This window comes from Pongo pygmaeus, chromosome 3, assembly GCF_028885625.2.
Source record: "Pongo pygmaeus isolate AG05252 chromosome 3, NHGRI_mPonPyg2-v2.0_pri, whole genome shotgun sequence".
In the NCBI taxonomy this organism is placed as follows: Eukaryota; Metazoa; Chordata; class Mammalia; order Primates; family Hominidae; genus Pongo; species Pongo pygmaeus.
This window is the reverse complement of record NC_072376.2, coordinates 15,478,014-15,496,832: the sequence shown is the minus strand read 5'-3', so window position 1 is coordinate 15,496,832 and position 18,819 is coordinate 15,478,014.

Sequence of the window (18,819 nt, the reverse complement as noted above, 5' to 3'; positions counted from 1 at the left end):
ACCATTCTGAAAAGCCTAGAATCCTTAAGAATGATGCTAAATCTACTCTGCCTATGCTCCAGAAATGGAAGAACAAACCCTGGATGACAGCACATCCATATACATCATGGTTAATTGAATATTTTAAGCCCACTACTGAGACCTACTGCTCAGAAAAATAGGTTCCTTTCAAAATATTACTACTCATTGACAATGCACCTCATTACCCAAGAGCCCTGATGGAGACATACAAGGAAATTAATGTTGTTTTCATGCCTGCTAACACAGCATCCATTCTGCAGCTCATGGATCAATGAGTAATCTTAACTTTCAAGTCTTATTACTTAGAAAATGCTTTTGGTAAGGCTGTAGCTGCCATAGATTGTGATTCCTTTGCTGGATCTTGGCAAGGTCAATTGAAAACCTTCTGGAAAGGATTCACCATTTTAAACATCATTAAGAACATTTTTGATTCGTGGGAAGTCAAAATGACAACATTAACAGGAATTTGGAAGAAGTTTATTCCAATCCTCATGGATGACTTTGAGGAGTTCAAGACTTCTTGGAGGAAATCACTACACATGTGGTGAAAATAGCATGAGAACTAGAATGAGAAGTGGAGCCTGAAGGTGTGCTGAATTGCTGTGATCTCGTGATAAAACTTTCACAGATGAGGAGTTGCTTCTTATGGATGAGCAAAGACAGTGGTTCCCTACAATGGAATGTACTACTGGTGAAGGCACTGTGAACATTGTTAAAATGACAACAAATGATTTAGAATATGACATGAACTTACCTGAAAGCAGCAGCAGGATTTGAAAGGATTGTCTCCAATTGTGAAAGAAGTTATATTGTGGGTAAAATGCTATCAAACAGTCTCATATGCTACAGAGAAATCTTTTGTGAAAGGAAGAGTCAATCGATGTGGCAAACATCATTGTTGTCCTAAGAAATTGTCACAGCTACCCCAGCCTTTAACAATCACCACTATGATCAGTCAGCAGTCATTAACATTGAGGCAAGATCCTCTATCAGCAAAAAGATTATGACTCACTGAAGACTCAGATGATAGCATTTTTTTAGCAATTAAGTATTTTAAAATTAAGGTATGTACATTGTTTCTGTTGACATACTGCTATCTCACACTCAGTAGACTACAGTATAGTGAAAACATGACTTTTATATGCACTGGGAAATAAAACATTTGTATGACTTACTTTATTATGATATTCATGTTATTGTAGTTTGAGACAAACTGAACTTGCAATATCTATAAAGTATGCCTGCAAATTCCAGATGTTGTCATTAATAGTATCAAAATCTCAGATTGACTTGATCTGCATGGTTGCCTGAGATTTTGCTGTTATTTCCAGATCTTTGGGAGCTGAGGCAAATAGCACTGTGGCTAAGTGTGCCCATAAGAGTGAAGCAGATGCTAACAGCAGGGCTCTATACCATGTGGTCCTAGGCAAGGCAAAACCTCAGAATGGTGTCCTCAGCCTTGGAAACCCCTATAAATATCTTCCAACTCTTGTAACAACCCTAAGAAGGAGTCACTAAGAAGTTATTTTTGTTGTTGTTGTTAGCCAACTCTAGTATCTGCCAGTTGAGCCGCATTTGACTTGGTTGAGAAAAAAAATAATTTAAGCAACATTCGCTACCTCTTGACTATGATGGGTCAAATGCATATTCATCTTATATATATTATTTAATTTAATTCCCACAGCCAAACTATGGTGTTGGTATTAAATCTCCCCATTCTGTAGTAGAGCAAACTGAGATTCTGAGAGGTTAAGGAAACTTCTTGAGGCCACACAGCTAGTAAGCCAGTGTGCAACCCTAGGTCTGCCTGATTCTAAAGTGTGTGTGTGTGTGTGTCTGTGTGTGTGTTCTCATCCCCAAAGGCTGACTTTTACATTAAGTGGCAAAGAACTGTTTAAATATATTCAGGCCACAAAGTGTTAATAAAATACAGAAAAGAGTCAGAAAAAATTTTTCCATTTTTATTGCCATTTCTGTCCATTTAAAATTCCTTTCCCGTTAGGTTCTAGCCTTCTGACCCTTATCTTCATTAATGTAATGATTGGAGAGCCTTGATTGTTTAATTAGAAAATACGGCACCATTATTCAAAGAGTTGTCATTACCTAAGCTGTAATGGTCAGAGGACAGTCTTAAAACAAGAAAAAAAAAATACTTGACATATCTCTCTAATTTAATTGTATTTATTTTCATATTTCTAAAAATATCCTCTCTGAAAACAGCTTCTGGGCACAAATTCAAAACTATAAATTGGTCAGGCTGACAGCACTCTCCTCCTCAGCTTCCTCATTTAGGAAATGTCCAAAACGTCATTCGTACCTTGTATTTTGTTTCATCATACTGTACCCTGGATGATGTCTCCCTCCTCTCCCATCTAAAACGTCCAGCTGTCAGCTGGTGCAGTAAGCACTGGATGAGCACGGGCCCCGAGCCCCAAGTGGGAGAGGTCCAGGATTCACGGATGTCTCAGACATAGTCCCTGCTCTCAAGAGGTTGTTGTCTTAAGAAATTGCCGCACCCACCCCAGGGCTGGGCTTCTTAGACCTGAGGCCATCTCAGATTCATCCCACCATTGAGAATTTTCATGCTGGTGGTCACCTGATCACACTTTAACAATCCTGGTGTAGGGACTGGGCACAGTGGCTCACACCTGTAATCCCAGCACTTTGGGAGGCCAAGTCGGGTAGATCACCTGAGGTCAGGAGTTCGAGACCAGCCTGGCCAACATGGCGAAACCCCGTCTCTACTAAAACTACAAAAATTAGCTGGGCATGGGGGCGGGTGCCTGTAATCCCAGCTACTCGGGAGGCTGAGGTGGGAGAACCGCTTGAACCTGGGAGGCAAAGGTGGTACGGCACTCCAGCCTGGGTAACAGAGTAAGACTCTGTCTCAAAAAAAAAAAAAAAAAAAGACAGAAAAAACAAAACAATCTTGGTGTAGGGAGATGAAAAGGAAATTTCAAGAGCACTTGTCAGAAAGTTGAAATGATTGCCACCATAATAGCTAATACCTACTGAACGTTTACTCTGTGTCAGGTACTGCTCCGTGAGCTCAACTCATGTATTCCTCAAAATATTTCTATTCATGCCATTTCACAGATGAAGACACTGAGGCACAGAGTTACTAGGAAACAGAGAAAAGGATTCCTGGGGATGGGGATGGAGACCAGGTGCTTCGGGCTGAATCGTGTTCCTCCAAAGTTCGTATGTTGGAAGTCCTAACCCCTGGTGCCTCAGAATGTGACTGTATTTGGAGACAGGATCTTCAAAAAGATAATTACAGTACAATGAGGTCATTAGGATGGACCCAAACTCAATATCACTGGTATCCTTATAAGAAGCGAAATTTGCACACAGACCTGTGGACACACAAAGGAAGAATCAGATGAAGACACAGCAGGAAAGGGGCCATCATCAAGCCAAGGAGAAAGGCCTTAGAAGAAACCAAGCCTGGCCGGGCACAGTGGCTCACACCTGTAACCCGAGCACTTTGAGAGTCAGAGGTGGGAGGATCACTTGAGGTCAGGAATTTGAGACCAGCCTGGCCAATGTGGCGAAACCCTATTAAAAATGCAAAAATGAGCCAGGTGTAGTGGTGCACACCTGTAATCCCATCTAGTTGGGAGGTTGAGGTAGGAGAATCGCTTGAACCCAGGAGGTGGAGGTTTCAGTGGACTGATATCGTGCCACTGCACTCAGCCTGGGTGACAGAGTGAGACTTCATCTCAAAAAAAAAAAGAGGAAGAAACCAAGCCTGTTGACACCTAAAATTTTGGATTTCTAGCCTCCAGAACTGTGAGCAAATACATTTCTGTTGTTTAAGCCACCCTGTGTGGCACTTTGTCATGGACGCCGAAGCAAAACAACACAGTAGGTGCTCAACAATAGCTCATTAAAATGGCATGAAGTAGTGTTGCCGACCTGGTGTTTTTGATGACTAGGGCATCCCATACCTCACTTTCCTGGCATCCCTTGATTAAGACATAGCAGGAATTTTTAGGTGGACCCTCCACACAGAGCCACCTTTCCCTCCCTTCTCCAACCCCACTTGCTCCCCATAAAAGAGCACTGGCCATGACACAGAAATGCAAGTAGCCGACAGCAGAGCTGTAGGCAGCTATAGGAGAGGAAAGGGAAAGAAAGTCTGATGGAGCCATTCTGCAGATGATGTGTTTCCTTCCTAGGAGCCAAGTCTTAGGCATCGACAACCCTGGGCCTTTTGTTTTCTGTTCAAAGCGACTGGCTTATTTATTCAGGGCCAATGTCTTTTTGCAGTGACTGTCAGATCTTGGCGATTTATCTGTATGTCCCAACCAGATGGCAAGTGATCAGTGTTACGGGGTAATACAAGAGGAACCAACCAAATCACACATGTCACATTCACAACTAAATGCTAAATAATCCTTGCCCAACTAATATTCCTAAAACTCAGCAACTGTGGTTATATGGTTCCCCCATGTGGCATGTGGCAGTACCCCCATAACCCCCCAAAACTCAAGCACTATAATTTAGCCAAATGGAACTTCTCATATATAAAATGTTCAAACAAATCCCATTAGAATATAAATCAAATAGCACTTTAGAACAATTTGCTCAGGAAAATCAAGTATAGCTTCCTTTCAGTAGCCTAGGCAGGACAATATTTCAGTAGTTTTAGGACACCTTGGTATTTTTTTCTTTCCCAACATGTCTGGCACCTAGCAGGGCTTCTTTCTCAAAATGCACATCACTAAACCTTTAAAATAACCCTTGAAGCCCAACGACTTTTGCACCAACCCAAATATGTCCAATTTGTACAGATAAAAGACTTTAGGCACAGAAGGGTTTAGGCATCTAGATCCTCATCCTGCATATTAAAAAAACAAATGGAGAGGTAAGGATCTTATCTCGGGGTTCCCTGACTCCAAAGCCTGCAAGCTTCCTATTGTTCTAACCAACTTCTTTAGATCAAGGTTTTCCCTCTGAGGTTACCTGCAATGGTTATTTGTATACAGATTTGCCTGAACATCATGCAGTCCTCAAAGAGGGATTCATCCCAAACCTGGGAGCCCAACCACAGAGTACCTAGCCAGTGACCTCTTGATGCACCTGTCTAGGGACTAAAGCCACCTTTTTTCACCCATCAATCCCCTTTGCTATGCTAATCAATAGACCTCTAAATCCAGTTCAAAGAAGACCATTGTCTTGGATCTGAATTGCTCATTCCACAATCGGTTCAAGTGATCCCTCTGTTTACCTGCAAATTTCAGAAAGAGACCAGGCTCTTTTATGAACTGTTGTCTCTGTGATCAAAGCGAATCGTTCAGCCTTGTGATCAAAGAGATGCTAACTCCCAGCTGGACTCCTTTCCCAAACTGCACAGCTCCCTATCGAAGCTGTAATTAAAAAATGGTTCAGCTCAAGAATTCTGATTACAGTATCTAAACAGCCTTCTCCGCACCAGGCTTTGAACAAAGCCATGGAGAGGGCCAGTATAAGCTTCAACATTATGAGAAATTACGGTGACAGTAAATACTGTGATCTCACAGGTCAATATGCCTCGACAGTCTCTAACCTGCTAATTGGCCTTAAAAATCTTAGGGGCACACAGCATGACCCATACAGAAAGGCAAAGATGGAGGAGGCAAAGTAAAGGGGAACCAAGGGGCAGGAAAAGAAGGCCCATGGCCTTTGAAAACCTCCCAGCTTTCACCCAACACTATTTGGCAACAGGAGCTCTGGGAGATTGTAAAATTGAAGCATCACTTGGTGACATCCTGTGTCCGGGATGGTTTCATGAATTATGTCTGCAGCTGACACAATGAGCATAACAAACTTCTTGTCTCCCATGCTGACACAATTCAGCAGCCCGAAAGGTTCAAAGAGGCTTCCTTTGCAGAAACCCCATTACCCATGGGAAGGAGGGGCAGTGTTCTGAAATGCGACTTATTTTAAAGAGTCCTGGGCAGAGGGCAAAGAGACAAGACAACTTAGCTAAGTTTCTTCAAAGAAGGGGAGACCTAGAAAATAAATCATTTTTGCAAAATAAAATAAATCATCACAATCACCAGGAAAGTAACAGGCGGCCAACCTTGATACAGATGAAGCATGTTCAATCCAGAGGCCACTTGTTAAAAGGCGATCAAGGCCAAGACCTCTGACACTTAGCTTGTGTCAGGAGAGATCAGGGCAGCGCTGGGGTAATGAAGCCATCTGCATGTTCTGAATCTTTTCTGCAGCTGAGGCTACTTATTCATGCTGACAAAGCAAAGAGAGACCATCCTTGGAAGTGCGAGTTCTCAAGGTTATGGTCTGAAGCTAGCTTTAACAGAAACCTGCCGTAAGTATATTCAACTCATCTTACCCCACCAAGAATTCATCGGTTATTATGGTACAGGTGACTTGGTTATGTAGCTTATGTTTCTCCTGTAATTGTTGAACTGTTCTAGTTCTTATCCAGCAGTTCTTATCCCTTATATAGGGGTAGAAATGAAGATTGGGTGATGAGGAGTGTATCTGTGGATTTCCAGATGATGAAGGGAAATGGGCTAGAATCCCAGGGACCCTGAATAATATACAAATTGGGAAAACCTTCAAACCTTTAGTGGAGGCTTGAGAAGGACCGGATGATATGCAGTTACTACATAACCTCTGCTGTCCAGCACAGGGCACAGACCTACCCATCTTTATATCCCGGGACGTAGTAATAACATCATAATAACATGGATTGAGTATCGGCGTGCAGACGCCATTAAGAGCTTGATAGACACTATTTGTATATGCACCATCAAGCAGGTGCTACTTACTATGCCTATTTTGCCAGTGAGGAAACTTGAGACTTCAGAGTTAGAAAACTTGCCCAAGTTCATATAGCCGGTAAATAAATAACAAGAGTCAGGATATAAACTTAAGTCTTCTTGACCTCAGGGACTGATGACCTTGGAAATTCTACCTCTGCCCAGCACAGGGGCTGCTCAGAAAATGTTTGAGAATTTACAGTGGAAAGACAAACAATGCCCAAATGGATGAATAAATAAATGAACAATATCTTTATCTTGGAGTAGCCCCAGGTTCTGGTACTAGACCAAGTCTCTAGGTTGTAAAATTCTTTTCTTTTTATGAGGTAAGATCTATGTGATGACAAAAACAAATTATTGTTGTTTTATTAGCAATTAATGATTTTAAAACCCATTGTTAATAATTAATAAAGTGAAATATTAAGTGTAATTCAACTATATATTTTTTAAGTCTGCCAGGACCAGGGTCACACAGGATATAATGTAGGATTTTAATAATGGTTTGCAAATAAAAAGCTATTATTATCACATATCACGGCAACAGATCAAAGCCAACAAAAATTATATCAAAATGGTGCAAAGGCACTTTATAAAATTTATGACCAGTCTGTTTTTAATATTCAAGTAGGAATATAAGAGGAGCTACTTACCAGAAAAAGAAAATGTATTTCACACTGATAGCTGGCAGTCACTTCATATCAAAATCAAGAGTCAAAAAAGCAAATTATTTTTATCATCATATTTTACATTGTTTGAGAAATTCTGACCGAAAAATATTTAAAATAGAAAATATTATTCCTTATAGATCATGTACTTATCAGTCTAAAAGCTCCAAAGGCATGTGGTATAAACTATCAAAATTTAATGTAACTTAGCAATTTGAATGCAAGATAAACAAATAAAGAGTACCAAAAATAATGTATAAAATAATTTAAAAATTCCTATTTCCAGCAACAACAAAAATGATAATATATCATGAGACAATTCTAATGAAAACTGTGTGACCTACATAGAAAGCTGAAAGACTTTACGAAGAGATATAAACGAAGTCTTGCATAGAAGGAGAGAGAGATACCATATGGTGAGGCTGGATATTGCTAAAGTATAAATTCTTCTTAAATTAATGTGTGGCTTGCTACAATTTTAACAAAAATCCCAACCTGACTTTGACAAAATGATTCTAAGATTCACCTATAAAAAGAAACAGAATATTGAAGAAAATTTTAAAGGAGAAGTACACTGCATTTTATAAAGCTATAAAGATTTAAATAATGTGACATATGTGCAAAAATAGCACCAGGGACAATAGCCCAGAAAATGATCCTATCATCTATCATATTCTAATATACGATAAAGAATTCATCACAAGTCAATTCCCAGAAAAGCTCGAGTTATTTAATAAATGAGGTTGGATCAATCAGCTAACAATTTGGAACACAATATATTTAAATAATTACCTTATTCCACATACTAAAAGATATCTTGATTAATTAAAAATATAATGTATATAAATAAAAATTAAAAGACTACTCAATTTAATTCCCTTTTTTGAAGGGAGAAAGACTTTCTGTTTTCAAGAATAATAAAATACTTCATAAAAGAAAAGACTGGCAGACAGATCCTAGTACAGTGCACAGACAGCACCCATTTTGATGGATTTGTGGTTGCACTATACTTGTTTACATTTTCAAAATCACTCTTGCAAGCAAGAACATACCAATTAGAATTTTTGCAGGACAAAAACAAAAAAAAAAAGGAGAACCAGCAGACTAGAAAAAATAATGCAATACATTTGAAAAACAGATAAGAAAAGCATGAAGACGGTTTCCAGCTTCATCCATAGAAGCTGGAAACCACCATTCTCAGCAAACTATCGCAAGAACAAAAAACCAAACACCGCATGTTCTCACTCATAGGTGGCAACTGAACAATGAGAACACATGGACACAGGAAGGGGAATATCACACACCGGGGCCTGTGGGGTGAGGGGAGGGCGGAGGGAAAGCATTAGGAGATATACCTAATGTAAATGACGAGTTAATGGGTGCAGCACACCAACATGGCACATGTATACATATGTAACAAAACTGCACGTTGTGCACATGTACCCTAGAACTTAAAAGTATAATAAAAAATATTAAACTAAAAACAAAGTGTAGAAAAGGCAAGCTCTTTAGGCTGGGGCAATCGAAAAGTAGGTCATTATATGAACTAGGCTTCAAAAAAAAAAAGAAAAGAAAAGCATGAAGACTCCTATAGGTAAGTCAACAAAGGAAAGCAATAGAAAATTCACCAAATTCACCAAAAAGGGAAATGCAATTAGCAAATCAAATATGGGAAAATGCTTGATCTCAATGCACATTACAAGATACATTTTTTCCTGATCAATCATTTTATGTGTGTGTATTTTTTAAACTAAAAAATCCAAATACTCACAAGAACGAGGTGAAAGAGACACCCTTGTGTATTGCTAATGGCAATTAGCAATTGGTAATTTTGGAAAGGAGCCTAGCAATTTGTAGAACTTTAAAATGCTCATTTTCATACTTTTACCCAGGAATTCCTCTCTGGGAAATCTATTCTAAGTAAATAATTCTAGATGTAGAAAACACTAAATGAAGATGTTAAATGCTGTGGTACATATAATAGAAAAAATTATAATAATTCTTCAACTTCAGACTAATGGTATAATGAATTGAATTATATCCTCCAAAAAGATATGTTGAAGTCCTAATTTCCAGCATCTTTGAATAGTACCTTATTTGGAAATTGGGTCTTTGCAGATGTGTTCAAGTTAAGATCCACGCTAATCCAACATGACTAGTGTTCTTATAAGAAAAAGAGGAGACATACAGAGTCATACAATGATAGGCCATATGAGGATGGAGACACAGATTGAAGCAATGCATCTACATGGCAAGAGACTGCCTACAACACCAGAATTCAGGAGAGAGGCCTGGATAAGCTTCTCCCCTAGAGCCTTCACAGACAGTATGGCCAGCTAGCATCCCGACTTTAGACTTTTAGCCTCCAGAAATGAGACAGAATAAATTTCTGTTGTTTTAAGCCACTCAGTTTGTGGTAATTGGTTACCACAGCTCTAGGAAACTAATACACACAGTAACATCTTTATGTTAGTTGAGAAACAATTTCTTAATGAAATATGCAGTCAACAAAAATAAATTAGAATGAATTAGACTTAGAAAAAGGATCACAACGTATTATATGTAAACAGGTAGGGTACAATAGCATATGAGGTTATGAATACTATACGCTAAAACAATTCACTGGTGCATAGAAAAAAAGACTGGAAGGAATTTCAAGAAAATATGGAAAGTGGTTGCATTTGCATAGTGAAATATCAGTATGTTTTCTACTTTTTTGGAGTTCTCAATTTTCTTTAATGAAAATCTATTCATAATCATCATAGTTGGCTGAAACTAATCAAGACTCATACCTAGGACTAGGGCTGGACTGTCTCTTACAAAATCCTTGGACTTGAAGTTGATAGGTCTGAACAAAATTGGTTCTAATTAACAAGAAAGAGCATAGGATGGTTAGGTAGGCAACTAAAAACTTCTTGTACACTGTTGTACAATGTACAAGACTGTAAAACAATATGTACAAGTTGCAAAAACATCTTGGTCCATTGGGATTGCTGTAACAGAATACTATAGACTGGGTGGCTTATAAACAACAGGAATTTATTTCTCATACTTCTGGAGACTGGGAAGTCCAAGATCAAGGCTCCAGCAGATTCACTGTCTGGTGAGGGCTCTCTTCCTCACAGCCAGCTGTCTTCTCATTATAACCTCACATGGTAGAAGGAGCCTCTTTTCCATGAGCACTAATTCCATTTATGAGGGCTCTCCCTTCAGGATCTACTCTCCTCCCAAAGTCCCTACTTCCTAATACCATCACTTTAGAGGTTAGGATTTCAACGAATGAATTTTGGGGTAACACAAACATTCAGTCCATTGCATATCAGGTCCTTGTCTACTTCAAGCTTTGATAGAAGCTGTGAAGAAGAGGACAATAAAAATATTATAGCTAATGGCGAGAAGGAAGAGTGTCCTTCCTGAAGAGCAGATGTTACTACTGAGTGACCATTAGTTCATTGGTAAAGCTCAACTTAATGTGACACATGTTGATTACCTAACAGCCAATCTTAGGATAATAGACAAACTAACTTTCAGTATTTTTGTGAAACCAAACACTATCAAATTCCCTACAGCTCTTTCTTTCACAGAGGTGCATGTTTTACTCAATCAACCACAAAAGTTACATTCACAAAATTCACTGGTATATGTTCACAATTTAGTTGTGCGTACCCTGACGTATCAGTTTATTTAAACAGGCATTCATTCATATTTCTTGAAAACCTACCAAAAACCCAACACTGGATCAACAATTCATAATACAACACTGAACAAAAACATCACGATTCCAACCCTCAAGTATCTTCTAGCCACACTGGAGAAACAGACATTAAACAAACTATGGCATATAATAGAAAACTATATTGTGACTAAGTGACACAAACAGAAAGCAACAGGTGCCATCATAAGAGTAGATAATAAGGAAAACTATTCTAGCTTGGAAAGACAGGGAAGGTATAGGTAAGATAAGGTTAAACTGATTTCTGAAGAGAAAGGAATTTGCCAAGCAAATTGGAGAAGGAGAGTGATGTTAGTGCTCTGAATAGCAGGAACAGCTTGTGCAAAGTTTTCAAGTCTAGAAATATTCCAGTTGATTTGAGGGGCTAAATGAAGGCAGCGTAATTGGCATGGAATAAGCCAGGCCGGAAGTAGTGAGAGATGAGTCTGGGAGTGCACACAGAGCCCTGTAGACAATGTTACAGATTTGGGGCTTAATCCGGAGTGTAATGGAAAGCCACTAATGGAGTTTACTTCCTGACCAGCAGGTGTCACTACTGAGACGACCATTAATTCACTGATAAAACTCAACATTAGTGTGACACATATCACTTAAGACTCATGAATGAAAAATAAATGTGTATGCTATATGCCACTGATATTTTTAAGGTTTGTTACACAGCAATAGCTGACTGACCCACGGCCTTCCCTTCTTTTAGGAATTGTTTGCAGCTTATGGTCCAGGAAATGTTCTCTCTCTCTTTTTTTTTTTTTTTTTTTTTTGGGACGGAGTTTCACTCTGTCACCCAGGCTGGAGTGCAATAGCGCAATCTTGGCTCACTGCAACCTCTGCCTCCTAGGTTCAAGCGATTCTCCTGCCTCGGCCTCCCAAGTAGTTGGGATTACAGGTGCTTGCCACCATGCCTGGCTAATTTTTGTATTTTTAGTAGAGACAGGGTTTCGCCATGTTGGCCAGGCTGGTCTTGAACTCCTGACCTCAGGTGATCCACCCACCCCAGCCTCCCAAAGTGCTGAGATTACAGGCGTAAGCCACTGCTCCTGGCCCATTTTCTCTAATTTTTAAAAGCTACTGTTTCTTATTTATTTATTATTTCTAAAATATATATTTCATTTTATTTTTTTTAAATTCTATCATTCTCAGGTGTTTGATGTGGAAGGAAGATATTTCAAATAGCTCTCAGGCTATCATTTTGAAATTTGAAACATGATTATGAGTATGACATTGAATCAGTTATGAGATTATTTCAACTGGTTTAATCACAAAAGCTCTAGGAATTTAAGGAAAGACTGAAGTAAGACTGAAGGCTACAAATTCAGGAATAACTTTCAAATTACAACAAAGGACTGCTTCAGGAGTGGCACACAACCACTGCCACTTCTGGGCAGAGATAACATGGATTGTTCCTCTGATGCTGGGGGCACCACTAGAACCTCTGCCAACACTGCTACCTCTGCAACACGTGCCTGTCACTGCCCAGCACCTGGATATCCATTACACTAGTTTCCACATGGACATCTCACACCATTGTGTCTGACACAGAGCAAGGAAAGTTGGAAGGTGAGTTTCTGGCTTTCACCTTGGAAAGAAGCAAACTCATAAGATAGCAATGTCCTTAAACATAGAAAAGCAGCTTAAAAGGTTTACAGGGATGCCTTATAATCACTACTTGGTTACGTTGGAGGTGAAAAAAAATTAAAAATAAACAAATAAGACAAGTCTATACACTTAAGAAATCAAGACTACAGTTCTCAATTACAGTTCATCAAGATAACACACACAGATGCCCTTGTTTGGGCATCTGTCACATAGCAGGCATTCAACAAATGACAAATCAGTCAATCACTCAATAAAACCACAAACCACTGCCATAAAATGAAGCACAATTACCCCTTTATTCCAGACTTTTAGTCTTGCCTTTAATTCTCCAATGAATTGCTTTGTTTTTTGGTTCAAATTTCCATATTTTACTTTCTTTATCACCTCTAATCTTCTGGTGCGATGATTTCATTTTACAGTACACGCTTGTCAGACCATGCCAGCTGTACCTACTTATGCCTTACCATCTCCTCGTCCACTGGGTAACAGTCTCTCCTGGAAAAGGTTCATTCCAGGTAGTTGGTCTGAATCAAGAATTTAAAGAGATAGAGGCATCAGTGGGCCAGTGATCCTCAAAACTGTAACTTGAAAGGTACAAATATATCTCCATTTTGGGATGCCAAAAGCTTTTTCCTATAATTTCAATAGTTCAAGGAGACAAGAAAGGGTGGAGAAACAACATACACACACGTGTGTATATATGTACACATATGTATGTGTGTATATATACATATATACACATATATTGTGTATATATGTGTGTATATATACATATATTGTATACACACATATATGTGTATATATATACATATATTGTATACACACATATATGTGTATATATATACGTACACATTAGTGTGACACATACCACTTTAGACTCATAAATGAAAAATAAATTTGTATGCTATATGCCACTGATATTTTTAAGGTTTTTTACACAGCAATAGCTGACTGACCCACCCATATGTATATATGTATACATATATACACACACATATATATGTGTGCGTGTGTGTATTTTCTTTCCTGTTTCACTTCCCCTTCCCTCACTTCTGTGTCCTGAACTTACACTTCCAAATAAACTTCCCATCCATGAACCACTGTCACAGTCTCCTTTCAGAAGAACCCAGGCTAAAATTCTCTCTCTTTTCCTCCTACCTTTCCTTCCTTCCTGAGCCTTTTCCTTTTTTCAGTGCTATTACCCACCTACTTTCACACTCTCACATATATATATGAGCGTGTATATATATGTGTGTGTGTGTCTGTAAGTATATATATATATTTAGTGTTTCTCCACCCCTTCCTGTCTTCTCGAACTATTGAAATTCCACATGTGAACTGAAATACAGAAAACAGCAGACCTAAGTTAATGATTTTTCTGGGAAAGACAAGAAAAAAGAAAATACAACTTTCCAGCTTTGCTAATGTAAAAATACATTTTACACTTGTGTTTTTGGTAGACTGGGCAATAATGGTTAGCCCACACCTTCCAAAATCTTTTTTTTTTCTTTTATTATTATTATTATTATTATTATTATATTATTATTATACTTTAGGTTTTATGGTACATGTGCGCAATGTGCAGGTAAGTTACATACGTATACATGTGCCATGCTGGTGCGCTGCACCCACCAACTCGTCATCTAGCATTAGGTATATCTCCCAATGCTATCCCTCCCCCCTACCCCCACCCCACAACACTTTGGATAGACATTTACTGAACTCTAGTCATGTTCCAGAACTGGGTTGGACGCTGGGATAGAGTGGTAAGCAGTGCTGACATTTTACCTGCCCAAATCTGCTGTATTTGAACTAGGTCTTCCAGTCAGATGACTCTAATAAGATCAAAATATCCGCTAATCTAAGAAAACAAGTTAATATCACTTCAAAAAAAAAAAGGAAAGGCTAAGGGAAAAAAGAAAGAAAGGAAGGGTAGGAGGAAGAGAGAGAGAATCTCAGCCTGGATCCTTCTGAAAGCAGACGGTGGCAGTGGTTCATGGATGGGAAGTTTATTTGGAAGTGTGAGTTCAGGACACAGAAGTGAGGGAACAGGAAGTGAAACAAGAAAGAAAAGAGTCATTTCCTTCCCTCCCTCACTTCCTTCCTTTCTTCCTTCTTTGTTCCTTCCTTCCTCCCTTCCACATTTCAAAATTCTTCTCAATTAGATCAAGTATCCAGTCACCTGTGGCAGCCAATGGAAAATGGAAATGGAAGGAAGGAAGGAAGGAAGGGAGGGAAGGGAGGGAGGGAGGGAGGGAGGGAGGGAGGGAGGGAGGGAAGGAAGGAAGGAAGGAAGGAAGGAAGGAAGGAAGGAAGGAAGGAAGGAAGGAAGGAAGGAAGGAAGGAAGGAAGGAAGGAAGGAAGGAAGGAAGGAAGGATGGATCCTGGCAATTGTGATTTTTCTATCAGAAGCATCTAACAGAAACACAGCTCAAATACTTCTGCTTCTCCCACATTGGATAATTACAGCTTTTCCTTATTGATAATCTCATTTGATCTTCAGAACAACCCCATGAAGCAGGTATTGTTTTTATTATAGTATTGTGCTTTAAAGTGTGAGCTGTGCTGTGAGACAGCTCGGAACGAAATATGGGCTCTATCACTTGTGAATTTTGTGACCGTTGGCAAACTAACATGTTTATGCCTAAATCTTCTTTAAATGGGCAATAACAAGTGCAACAACTGTTTGTTGTGAGTATTAAATGAGTTAATATTTGTAAAGTACTTAGAATTGGTCTGGCATATAGTAAGTTAGCTTTTATAAACACCTGTTTTGTTTTGTTTTTCTGATGCTCTCAACTGTGGAGATTTTGAATGCCTTCTGATGCATAAAATAGGAGAAGCACTCACATTAGCAGAATGACTTTGAAACTCTGCACAGTGTGATCCTCAACAGAAACATTCCTAAACAAGGTTATGGGGGAGCCAAATGTGCAGGGCCCAGCCAGGAAGACTTGGAACGAAGGGGTGGGGCTCAGCTGGGAAAGCGTGTTTTGAGCAAATACACATTTCACTGATCAACAGCTTCTTGCGGGATGTCCTCCCTAAGTCATTTCTGTAAAACATAAAATCTCCATTCTAGGCAGGGTGCCATATTTTTCTTTCTCTGCACTCAATGAGAGAGTGCTTCCTTCTCCCTGGCCATTTGCATGGAAAATGAAGCCAAGATCCCATTTTAGTACAAATGCTCAACTTTTATGGAAATGTGTTTGGATAATTTACAAAGGACACCCCTCCTCTTCCACTCCAGTTGAGGGTTTTAGAAACTCAGGGGGTTCTTTTCACTGCTTCCTACCCCAATTCTTTGTAGACTGGCAAAGAAGCTTCCTCTCCCTCACTCCTCAGCAGCCCACTGATTCTACAATGTCTGGGAGGCCATCAGCATTTAAACAACAACAAAAAATGTCCTCATCTGAAACCACAGAAACCCTATTTAGCACAATCAGAACTAGAGAGTCATTTAGAGAGCAAGTACCTTCATTATAATGTGGGAAGCAGAGTCTCAACTGACTATGGAAGCCTTTAGCCTTGAAGGAAGAGAGGGGCTGGGGAGACAGAAAGCAGGAGGGACAGTAGAACATATAAGCCATTTTCCCAACTTGGGAGGTATATTTAATATCGGCAGAAAGCAATCATTGCAAAATGTGTATGTGTTTATTTATTTATTGGATTGAATGTACCCAGTCATCACTTTTTCTCTCTGGGGCAACTGGAAGAACCACAGAAAATGAGACTCACTCATATCTTGCTTTTACAGCTTAAACTACTCATATCAGACCTCATAAACACAAGTAATCTATTATATTCTCACCAGTTCTCACACCCACCCTTGGACGGCAATACAAATTCCACTTATATTCCTGAGTCCTAAAACCAGAATGGACTCATGCTTCTGGATAGTTACAGCAAGGGTACCAGAAGCTGGCTGTCTGACTCATTCCTGCTTGCAAATTTTATCCATCTACTTTCACACTCTCACAAACACAGGCACACAGACCCAGTGGTCTCCTGTCCACACTTTCTAGCCAAAGGATTTCACTCCTATTTCTTCAAAAACTATTTAAGCTTTCTGAGAATTGTGAAGAATTTTCTAAGTAAAGTCCCCAAGAACCACAGATCTCTCCCATTTCCTCTATACACCCTTGTCTTCCTCTTATTCCCCACCTACATAACGACATGTTCCCTCATCTATCAAGCTCTGACTGTTTTCCTGTGCCTGTCCCTTTTTATTGATCCAAACAGGTTTTTTTTTTCCTTTTCCAATGGACCATGCCTGCCTTTTGCATTCCCACACATGTGAGAGCTGGGAGATCATCTCTCAAACTCCAGCCCTCTTGCTTCTCAGGCAAGACACTGAAGGCATGAGGAAAGAAGGGATTTGTCTGTTCCTGGATGACCATGAAAGTAATCATTAGACTGGGACCCAGTATGCCAAGCTGCCAAAGAGGACAGAGCTGCATTTTATACAAGTATTCAGTTTGCAAGTCTCTGAGTCATCTTGGAAGAAAAGGAGAGTTGACAACTTCAAGTGAATCCATCCAGCATGTTTATGCTGGTTGTGGAATATAAATTACTAATAGCTATAAGTTACCAGTGTGGGTTAGTGGGATCAGTCGCTGGCCTGGAGACACGGATTTGTAACCATCCCTATAAACTTCATAAAAGTAAAGGAGAAGAAAACTGAATTTAAGTCAAGAAGAAAGGAGGGGAAGAAACAAAAATAAATCCAGCTTGTAGCACATTCAGCATTAACTATGAGGGGAGCTGGCTCTCTGACCTGCTTCCTCATAGTTGTTGGTGCCTATTGCCCCAGAATCTTGCAGACCCTGTCACAAGATTAAAATTCCCCTTAACTGCTCTATAGATAACAACTTAGGCACTGTGAAACTTAAATTTTCTATTTGGAGATGTTCTTTCAGATCCTGCATACCAGTGAAACTACTAAGAAGAGGCTGACTCATTGAAGAATGTTGTTCCTACATTCTAATGATTTCATCACCCTTAATCCAAGTAGCCGATGAGCTCAATTTCCCAGCCCCTCACTCTCCACAATCCCCTTAAAAACTCCAGCCCAGAACTTCTCAAAGAGCTGAATTTAAGTATCCCTCTCATCTCACTCAGCCATCCTGTGATAATTAAACTCTTTCTCTGATGCAAACCTTGCTGTCTCGATGTATTGGTACGTTACTGCACAGTGGGCATACAAACCTGTTGGTCTAGTAACACATTCAAAATTCATCTCTACTTCTAATGCCATGGGCAATTTGCTCATGCTCTCTGTGAAGGTTAATACTGAGTGTCAGTTTGATTGGATTGAAGGATACAAAGTATTGTTCCTGGGTGTGTTTGTGAGGGTGTCACCAAAGGAGATTAACATTTGAGTCAGTGGACCGGGAAAGACAGACCCATCCTCAATCTGGGTGGGCACCATCTAATCAGCAGCCATCAAGGCCAGAATAAAAGCAGGCAGAAGAATATGAAAAGACTAGATTGGTTTAGTCTTCTGGCCTACATCTTTCTCCCATGCTGGATGCTTCCTGCCCTCGAACATTGGACTCCAAGTTCTTCAGCTTTGGGACTCTTGGACCTTCAACCACAGACTGAAGGCTGCACTGTAGGCTTCCCTACTTTTGAGGTTTTGGGACTTGGACTGGCTTTCTTGCCCCTCAGCTTGCAGATGGCCTATTGTGGGACCTTACCTTGTAATTGTGTGAGTTAATACTCCTTAATAAACTCCCCTTTATATGTATGTCTATCCTATTAGTTCTGTCCCTCTACAGAACCCTGGCTAATACATTCTCCAAGCCTCCATTGCCTTGGTTTCCTCATCTATAAAGTGGGGATATTGATAGAGCACTTGTGAAGTTATTGTAAGGATTATATGAGGTCCTACATTAAAATAATAAAAAAGTTACTATTTATTGAGCACTGAGCCAAGTGTTTCAAAATCTGTTTTCCAAAGAAAAACACTGAACCTCAGAGAAATTACATAACCTTGTCCAAGGTGACACAGGCACTAAGCAGCAGAGGT